Source organism: Pelobates fuscus, chromosome 1 (assembly GCF_036172605.1).
Source record: "Pelobates fuscus isolate aPelFus1 chromosome 1, aPelFus1.pri, whole genome shotgun sequence".
Classification (NCBI taxonomy): Eukaryota; Metazoa; Chordata; class Amphibia; order Anura; family Pelobatidae; genus Pelobates; species Pelobates fuscus.
Window position 1 is genome coordinate 39,308,081 of NC_086317.1, and position 10,883 is coordinate 39,318,963.

The following is a 10,883-nucleotide window of genomic DNA, read 5'->3' on the forward strand; positions in this document are numbered from 1 at the left end:
CCCCTTATCCTTATTTACTGAATATTCCCCTGTATAACAATGTTTGGCATTTAGTGAATATTCCCTATTCTGCTCTGTGTCAGTGTGTATCAGGGTCTCTGAGGACAGGTGTCAATCCATATCTGCCAAGTGACCCTATGTAGGGGGAACAGTCTCTATTCTGCTCAGTGTCAGTGTGTATCAGGGTCTCTGAGGACAGGTGTCAATACATATCTGCCAAGTGACCCTATGTATGGGGAACAGTCCCTATTCTGCTCTGTGTCAGTGTGTATCAGGGTCTCTGAGGACAGGTGTCAATCCATATGTCAAGGTGTCAATATGTCATATGTCAGGTGTCAATCCATATCCATTGTGATTTAGGAATGTTAGGTGATTTATGCCCTTTATGGATTAAAACCAGACTCTGCATCAACTGTGTAATTTTCCATGGGAGTTTTGCCATGGATCCCCTTCCGGCATGCCACAGTCCAGTTGTTAGTCCCCTTGAAACAACTTTTCCATCACTATTGTGGCCAGAAAGAGTCCCTGTGGGTTTTAAAATTCGCCTGCCAATTGAAGTCTATGGCGGTTCGCCGGGTTCGCCGGTTCGCGAACTTTTGCGGAAGTTCGCGTTCGCCGTTCGTGAACCGAAAATGTTACGTTCGCGACATCACTATTTGTGACTATGCATTTGTAACATGTGGTACATGAGAGGTTTGTAGTTCTGTTATCTAATGAGAGCCAGTTTTGTTTGTGCCCTTAGTGGATGCTTGCTGTAAATGATGAGTGTGGTGAGTGTGAGGTATGAGATAATAAAAGTTCTGTGAATGTGTATATACTAGGATTGTGTGTATGAATACATCTATCACTGTTCAGATAAACCTTTTTATACCTTCTCCCTCCCCTCTTATTATATCTCAAATGGAAAATATCTGAGAAATTTGTTGATATATTAAAACGTAGCTCCTGCTTCAAATTGATAGGCTGCGATATTGGTACATTTTCATTATTATCCATTATTATCCTTATTCCGATGCATTTTATTATGGGTTACATGTGATGAATGATAAAAAGCTTACATGATGCACTAAAGAGCTTTTTACATAGCGCTGAAAACCCCAGCGTTTATTATAATTATGGAGATTAAGGGAAATCCAGTAGAATACACAATTAACTACTTTTGGTCCGTGATGCTCTCCGAGCGCCAGTGGAAGGTGTAAACTTTCACTGATTCTCAAATTCACTCACAATCTGCTCCGAACAAACGTTCTTTTTCTCTATATAAAACTATTAATACAGAAACGAAGATGTCGTTGCTAGGTTGGGCAAGTGTAAATATTATCTACGATGAAGTACGTGTGAGGCACAAAATGCGTAAGGATTGTTGTTCTTATTCCTTCTACTGCTATAAAGTCTCAGTCAAATATCTTAAATGAAGAAATTAAGGTCAGGTTTTTTTCTCACATATATATATATACTTATTTGCACAGTCTGGGCGTAAATATTTTCCTTTTTAATCCGCTAATCCTATAAAGATCTTCTATCACCACAACCACTACAGAGGGCTACATTAGTTTTGTTACCCATAGTGACCCATTAACACATACACCGTGTGTAGGTTGTACAGTATGTGCTACAGATACCAATATTATTTAATGCCATTATTTAAGACTTTTATGTTCGAACAATGAACGGTACAATTTCATAAAGCCTACTTCCCTTTCCTGTCGGTAGTTATTGTTTTGACCAGGTCTTACGTATAATGAAAATGAACCTGTGACAAATTAATGAGTCTGTCATTAATCTTTTTTTTTTTTCCACTGACGGCTCATAAATAATATGTCTGTTATATTGTCTGCTTCCGAATTAGTTGCTGTTTTGCTGACAATAACTGTTCCTGCAGGCTGGGTCTCCACTATTAATTTTCAGTATTTTTTTAGAAGTATTTTGGGGAATTGGCCACAGATGATCCACAGCAGCAGTATGGGCCTTACTGTATAGTGTTTGGGTCACTGTTGCTACTTATTTCTCTGTATTTTTTTTATTGCAGCTGTTGTCGTACGAATCGCTGCTGCTAATTGTAGATTATGCTAGCTTTAGTGTACCTATAATCTTAATTTTATTAATGACAGGAGGCGAGTATTTGCTTAAGTCTCTCTTTACTAGAACTCCACAGCAGCACAGAAAAAACAACCAATCAGAAAAAAGTTAGGTACTATAAAACTCCCCTCCCCATGCATCATTTCCTCTTTCAAGCTGCGACAAAACAGAATAAAAGGCAGAGAACATCATGGGGAAGAAACGAAGTCCTAGATACGATGAATATAACGATGTCCACCATCCGAGAGTAACCGTCAAACTAGATAGTGTTGATGGACTGTAAACTGAAACGAGAGAAAAACAGAATCGAACAGGTTGATTATCCAATTAAATGTACTCAGAATAAACATGTAGGTACCCAATGTAGCAACCAAAATTAACCTTAATATGTAGATATCCCAACCCTACTTATGAAAAGAAACACAGACATAATGAACAAGCGACAGGTATCAGAGACAACAAACAGAGTTGCATACGTACCTGATAATCTAAACTATAACATTAAACAAGGGAGGGACAAGAATGGGTGGGAAATACTCGCCTCCTGTCATTAATAAAATTAAGATTATAGGTACACTAAAGCTAGCATAATCTACAATTTTATAACATGACAGGAGGCTTCGTATTTGCTGTTTCAACGCTCAATTCACCAATCCAACGCTGTTTGTGTCGCTGGTATCTATTGCAGGAAATATCAGAGTAATCCTAATTGGACATTCCAAGTTCGATAATTGACAGTAGACGGATAAAAGAAAATGCCAGCCGACGAAGCATCTCAATTACGGAAAAAAGTACCATCCGCTGGTAAATCCATTGTATGTGGTTGCGACTTGTTTCCTAGCAGCCGGTCCATGAGCTGGCAAGCTGACCTATCAGCCACCTTCCTGTAGTTTTAATATCAAAGGTCAAGTTCGGACTTGGGGACGCGAGAAGAAACTGTCACCGTCTCAACTCATGATCCGTAAGGCGGTTCCTCCGATCGTGCCAGGGATATTCGGCGATGCGGTCTTGCAGGTAGATCTCCAATTTCAAGGAATGCGCCCAAGTCCACTACCAAAATCGTATTAGAAACCGAGGAGGAACTTTCGTTCCTTCCTGTCCTACCCGGTGATATGTCTCATCCGAGAATAATTTCATAATGCAGGCAAGAGCGTGGCCAAACTAGCCGTATTCTAAGTGATTCTAAGATTCCAAATGGACTGAGTAAACCTTGGACGCAGTAGAGAAAGACTCCAAAGGACGTCCATTCAGGGTTCCGAACTGAACTTGTGTGGAAGGACGGTGGTCGACTATACTGGGAATAGCGAATCCTGGAAACCTTCAAAGGAAGGGAAAAGCCAACCGGAACGCAGATTTCCATCCCTCGTCAAAGAGTGAAAGATGTCTGTAGGAGTCGGGGTACACCAGGTACCTCCGTAAAGTCTCATAGATCCCCTCGACGGTAGTTGAAAAAAAAGGGGGTAGCGCGAATCCAAAAACAGACGGCTCCCGTGAGGGATGAATAGAGTATAGACGAAGGGTCCTCCATCTCCGAACCATGTTCACCAGGTATGCGCTCCGATTTTATCCCAAGATCAAAAGACCGGAGAAGTCAAGACAAACGAGGATTCCTGATTTACCATATGACCCATACGTACGGTTTTACCTTCAGACCGGGCAACAGTCCTTCCTTAATGTTGTTACCCGAGCAAGGCGGTGCCTGTTTGCTCCATGAAGGTCTCCGTATCTCCCGACATCTTGACATGGGGGAAACTTTCTGCTCAGTTTGCTAGTAATGGTCTGGATATCTAAAACAGAAAGCAAACTCTGTATTATATGGTGCCGAATATGCCAAAAACCTGCACTCTCAAAATACCGGAGGACCATCCGTTAGTGTACCATTTCCAGGAGTGTGTGTAAATAAATGGGAGACTCCCCCCGTTATACCTCTGAGTATTTCTCGCGTGTTTTAGAGCAGCCCGGATCCAGTAGATCCATCACGGGAGATAGAATAGAGGGATCTAGTCCAAACATGTAATACTTGCATGACCAGGCAGTCCTCTAGGACGAAGCCAGTAACGTGGATGGCAGCTCTAATTGAATTCCGGAGGGACGCCCCTCTATGTAGTCAGCAATGTCTTGCACAGGCACAAGCCTGTGTGATGAACAAATGGCCGGTACTGTAGAGCGTCGAGTGCATGAAAGAGCCGCGCTCTCTACTACTGTGATCGCATACCGTGAGAGCGTCCGGGTGCTAGCCTGAGCGGGCCGCACCCATTAGTAACCAACAGCAGAGTCTACATCCGAGACCGGTTCTCTCTATGAGAATGGGTCCACCCAACTTGTACTTTGTATCCAGCCCAGTATCTGGTTGATGACGAGTGAGGGACTGCGCCCTCTAATAACAAATCAGTATCCGGTTCCGTATGAGAGGATTCGCCCACTGCTCCTGAAAATAAATATACTCGGATCGAGGTGATGGAGGGCCGCACCCTCCTGTGGTGCAAACTAGAGTCCCTAGAGATTAAGGGTGACCAAAACCGTAGGGCGCACCAATTACAAATGTCAGCATAAGGCTGAGGGCAATCTGGGAAACAAGGAATGGAAAACTATCAACCGACTATCCGGATCCCGTGCACGCGCGCGGGGTCCTGGTAGGCTGTTGGTAGTCCGAGGAAAGCTGGAGACGTTCTCCGCAATCCACGAGTGCCCGGGAGGTCGGAGGAGACCAAGTCAGGCCTCACGACGACCCGAGCGAATAGGAAAAGGAAGTCATGAAAAAAACAAAACAAAACAAAAAAGCAACAATAAACGAAGATAAGAGAAAATACACCCATTCTATCTCGGATAGAATGTAAACAGCAGGCCGGAAGGTAAGAAAAGTAAATCCCACTGGACAGGGCCAGGAGCTAACCTAACGCAGGAAAAAACTACCGAACCTATAGGGACTCCGGGAGGCATATACAGAGTAGATGGTAAAGACAAGGGAAAAACACAGCTTTCTCCTGAAGGAGTCTGAATACCGGTCCCTGCCGGTGCGAAGTTCTCCTTGGAGACGTGCAGTCGCCGGTTTGGAGTAAACCATGGATGTGTCCGGGGTCTTCATAAGAAACTTTGCCCTTCAGGCATGAGGTTTAGGGCCTTCACCCTTCCCGCCATATTCAGATGGCCGTATACTGGTGTCCTCTCGAACACTATGGCAATGGTGTTTGCCCGGACACCTGCCTATCTCCATGTCACTGGTGTGCACTGGGTTTTCCTCAGTGATATTACCCCAGGCCTGCGGCCAAAAGGGGTTCGGTACCAACAGCGTAGGCCCGTCCTTGGGGCATAGTCTCAGCAGGTCAAACGAATGGACACAGAAAGGTTAGCCAAGCAAATAGTCACAGGCATAGCCGGCCATCCAAGTAGGCACCGACATAGCAGGCTATCCAATGGGGCACAGACATAGCAGGCCATTTTATTGGGCACAGGTATTGCAGGCCAATCTTATGGGCCAGACCTAGCAGGCCAATCTTATGGGCACAGACATAGCAGGCCAATCTTATGGGCACAGACATAGCAGGCCAATCTTATGGGCACAGACATAGCAGGCCAATCTTATGGGCACAGACATAGCAGGCCAATCTTATGGGCACAGACACAGCAGGCCAATCTTATGGGCACAGACATAGCAGGCCAATCTTATGGGCACAGACATAGCAGGCCAATCTTATGGGCACAGACATAGCAGGCCAATCTTATGGGCACAGACATAGCAGGCCAATCTTATGGGCACAGACACAGCAGGCCAATCTTATGGGCACAGACACAGCAGGCCAATCTTATGGGCACAGACATAGCAGGCCAATCTTATGGGCACAGACACAGCAGGCCAATCTTATGGGCACAGACACAGCAGGCCAATCTATGGGCACAGACACAGCAGGCCAATCTTATGGGCACAGACACAGCAGGCCAATCTTATGGGCACAGACATAGCAGGCAGTTCTTATGGGCACAGACATAGCAGGCCAATCAATGGGGCACAGACATAGCAGGGCATACCCCGGTGTTGTATTCTGACAATAGCAGGGGGTCAATCTGTGTAGAGCCCCCTATATGTGTAATGAAAACCAGGGAACCTAGGGTGAAATAACTCCAATATGCAAACCCCCCTAGGCAGAGGTAATGTGTCTACAGATATACAGGAAACTGTTAGACCTTAATGCTTGTGGCCAAAAATAAGGATATCCTGTTGCAGGAAAACTCAGAAGTACAGGGTGTATTGCCTACAGGCTGATCTCCAGCCCTTGAAGAAATATAGAAGTAAAAATATATAATATATATGTTTGATCACATAATTGCTATATGTCTCTATATGGATATGCACCCTGAGCAGGGTGGGAGGTGGTCCTCCCAGACTGCCAGCGAATTAGGTTGGGGTCTGAATACACCCTGCCTATAGATGGGGGAGGAGAAAGCCCCTCCACAGACCTCCGCCAAGAACGGTACTGGCGGGGAAGGAGCTGCGCGTGGGCACACCCCCCGCCCCCCCGCACACACGCGGTCTGCGGGCGGAGGCGGCCGCAGTGAAGCCTCTACGTGGAGGAAACGATCCGACCACCGGGTACTCGCGCTCACTCGCGAGTACCCCTGCGACCGCGTAGAACACACAGGACCCACGTGGTCCGCGGCGGAGACGGCTGTCGCGAAGCAGCCATGTGGGAAAGAAGATCCGGTCGCCGGGTACTCGTGCTCACTCGCGAGTACCCCTGCGACCGGGTAAAACACACGGGACCCACGGGGGGGGGACGGCTGCAGCGAAGCAGCCACGTGGGAAAGAAGATCCGGCCGCCGGGTGGTCGTGCTCACTCGCGAGCAAACCGGCAGCTGGAAAAAACACACTGGGCTGGCGGAGATTAACTCCGCGGTCCCAGATCTCGGGGGACAGAGGAGGCAAATGCTTTGGAGGTAGAAGCAGCGATGATCCGAAGTACAGACACCGAAGAAAAATCCCACAAGGCCTATAACCTACTGCATTTACAGGAAAAAAATCCCATAAGCACAAAACACACTGCATTATAAAAAATAAAATGCCACAAGGCCTATAACCTACTGCATTTACAGGAAAAAATCCCATAAGCACAAAACACACTGCATTATAAAAATAAAATGCCACAAGGCCTATAACCTACTGCATTTACAGGAAAAAATCCCATAAGCACAAAACACAATGCATTATAAAAATAAAATGCCACAAGGCCTATAACCTACTGCATTTACAGGAAAAAATCCCATAAGCACAAAACACACTGCATTATAAAAAATAAAATGCCACAAGGCCTATAACCTACTGCATTTACAGGAAAAAATCCCATAAGCACAAAACACACTGCATTATAAAAAATAAAATGCCACAAAGCCTATAACCTACTGCATTTACAGGAAAAAATCCCATAAGCACAAAACACACTGCATTATAAAAAATAAAATGCCACAAGGATAAAACACTGTATATAAAAATAAAATGCCATAAGGATAAAACACACTGCATTATAAAGATAAAATGCCATAAGGATAAAACCTACTGTATATAAAAATAAAATGCCACAAGGATAAAACACTGTATATAAAAATAAAATGCCATAAGGATAAAACATACTGCATTATAAAAATAAAATGCCATAAGGATAAAAACCTACTGTATATAAAAATAAAATGCCAGAAGGATAAAACATACTGCATTATAAAATAAAATGCCATAAGGATAAAACATACTGCATTATAAACATAGAATGCCATAAGGATAAAAATATTGCATTTACATGAATACAATCCCACATGGATAGAACATACTGCATAATAAGAATAGAATCCCACAAGGATATAACATACTGCATATAAGAATAAAATCCCCTAAGGATTACAACAATACTGCATTTATAAGGCTAAAAGACTGAATATAAGCAATAAAAACCCAAAGCCACCCACTATAAGCAGGAGGCAGTGGTACTCTGACCTGTACTGACTGCAGAGCAGCAAAGAATGAGGAAATGATGCATGGGGAGGGGAGTTTTATAGTACCTAACTTTTTTCTGATTGGTTGTTTTTTCTGTGCTGCTGTGGAGTTCTAGTAAAGAGAGACTTAAGCAAATACGAAGCCTCCTGTCATGTTATAAAATTCTGCTGTTGTCTGGATGGCTGCAGTTATTAGTAGATAGATGGAGAATTACTGCAACTATGGTTAAATGGGTCATGACCACTGCTACTGCTTTAATTAAAAAAAATGCTGCCTCCACTGTTGCTGTGTTACAGATTGATTGCTGGTGCCATCACATGCATCACTGTTGCAGTCAAACAGAGCTCTGCTGCTGCTAGTGACATTGGTTTTACTGAGTAGGCAATGCAATGTCACAGCTGGTATTGTCTTGAGCAGCTTGCATTGTGGGTATTTCCCTACAGCTGCTGCAGTCTGTCATCCCTCAATGGCCTGTGCATGGCTGCAGCTGGCATTGCCCTGCAAAGCTTGCAATATGGAGGATCAACGCTGCTGCTGGTTGCGTCCTGCATGGTCTGCTCATTTTCCTGCACAGCCTGCAATAAGGAGGGATCACTACTGCCACTTATTGCATGTAAGAATCAGTGACCACCAGGACCTGAATTATGGCACGTTGTTTAGGTTCTTACCTTCTGGCCTTGGAATTCCTCTCTTTCCATGCCTTCCATCTGTTCCTCTTCCGTTTGGCACGCTGCTTCTGTGATAAGATCTACTTCTTTTAGAATGGCCCCAAATTCTGCATACTATGTGTCAAAAAAATAAAATAAAACGGAACCCAGCTATCTCTCACATTAAATCTATAATATTAGTACTAATATTTATATAGCGTCAACATCATGGGCGTCCGCAGGGGGGGGGCAAGGGGGGGCACTTGCCCCCCCCTGGATTTTTCAGCTTGTTCTGCTAATTTTCGTGAGATTTAAAATGACTGCAATACCGGCGCCGGCCAGTAGGTGGCGCTGTGTATGGAGAGAGACAGGGACAGGAAGCTGCATCTATCCCTGCTTCTCTCTGCTGAGTGTAACCGCAGGGGAACAACACATGCAGCCAGAGACGGCCTACAGACCAGGTAAGTGAGGGATGAGGTGGGGGTTAAAATAGCCTATATATTAGGGGAGTATGGCATGGGGGGGGGGGGGGCAGCAGCCTATATATTAGAGGAGTATGGCATGGGGGGGGCAGCAGCCTATATATTAGGGGAGTAAGGCATGGGGGGCAGCAGCCTATATAATAGGGGAGTATGGCATGGGGGGCAGCAGCCAATATATTAGGGGAGTATGGCATGGGGGGGGTGCAGCAGCCTATATATTAGAGGAGTATGGCATGGGGGGCAGCAGCCTATATATTAGGGGAGTAAGGCATGGGGGGCAGCAGCCTATATAATAGGGGAGTATGGCATGGGGGGCAGCAGCCTATATATTAGGGGAGTATGGCATGGGGGGCAGCAGCCTATATATTAGGGGAGTAAGGCATGGGGGGCAGCAGCCTATATAATAGGGGAGTATGGCATGGGGGGCAGCAGCCAATATATTAGGGGAGTATGGCATGGGGGGTGCAGCAGCCTATATATTAGAGGAGTATGGCATGGGGGGCAGCAGCCTATATATTAGGGGAGTAAGGCATGGGGGGCAGCAGCCTATATAATAGGGGAGTATGGCATGGGGGGCAGCAGCCTATATATTAGGGGAGTATGGCATGGGGGGCAGCAGCCTATATATTAGGGGAGTATGGCATGGGGGGGCAGCAGCCTATATAATAGGGGAGTATGGCATGGGGGGGCAGCAGCCTATATATTAGGGGAGTATGGCATGGGGGGGCAGCAGCCTATATATCAGGGGAGTATGGCATGGGGGGGCAGCAGCCTATATATTAGGGGAGTATGGCATGGGGGGGCAGCAGCCTATATATTAGGGGAGTAAGGCATGGGGGGGCAGCAGCCTATATATTAGGGGAGTATGGCATGGGGGGGCAGCAGCCTATATATTAGAGGAGTAAGGCATGGGGGGGCAGCAGCCTATATATTTGGGGAGTATGGCATGGGGGGGCAGCAGCCTATATATTAGGGGAGTATGGCATGGGGGGCAGCAGCCTATATATTAGGGGAGTATGGCATGGGGGGAAGCAGCCTATATATTAGGGGAGTAAGGCATGGGGGGGCAGCAGCCTATATATTAGGGGAGTATGGCATGGGGGGGCAGCAGCCTATATATTAGGGGAGTAAGGCATGGGGGGGCAGTAGCCTATATAATAGGGGAGCATGGCATGGTGGGGCAGCAGCCTATATATTAGGGGAGTATGGCATGGGGGCAGCAGCATATATATTAGGGGAGTGAGGCATGGGGGGGAGCCTATAGATTAGGGGAGTGAGGCATGGGGGGGAGCCTATAGATTATGGGAGTGAAGCATGGGGGGCAGCCTATATATTAGGCAAGTGAGGTGTGGGGGGGGGGCTAAATGAAGAGTCAGCAAGGAGCAGGAAGGGTCTGCAAGGAGCAGGGGCAGCAAGGAGCAGGAAGGGTATGCAAGGAACAGGGGCAGGAAGGGTCTGCAAGGAGCAGAAAGGGACAGAAGGAGCACAAAGGTAAAGGAGGAGAAAGAATCAGAAGGAGCACAAAGGTAAAGTAGGAGAAGGAGCAGAAAGGTTCTGCAAGAAGCAGAAAAGAACCAGAACGAGAAAGGAGCAGAAGGGCGCAAAATAAGCAGAAAGGAGCAGAAAGGTAAAGGAGCATAAGGAGCCAAATATAGAAGACAGTGTCAGAAGAAAGAAGACTGTCAAATGAAGGAG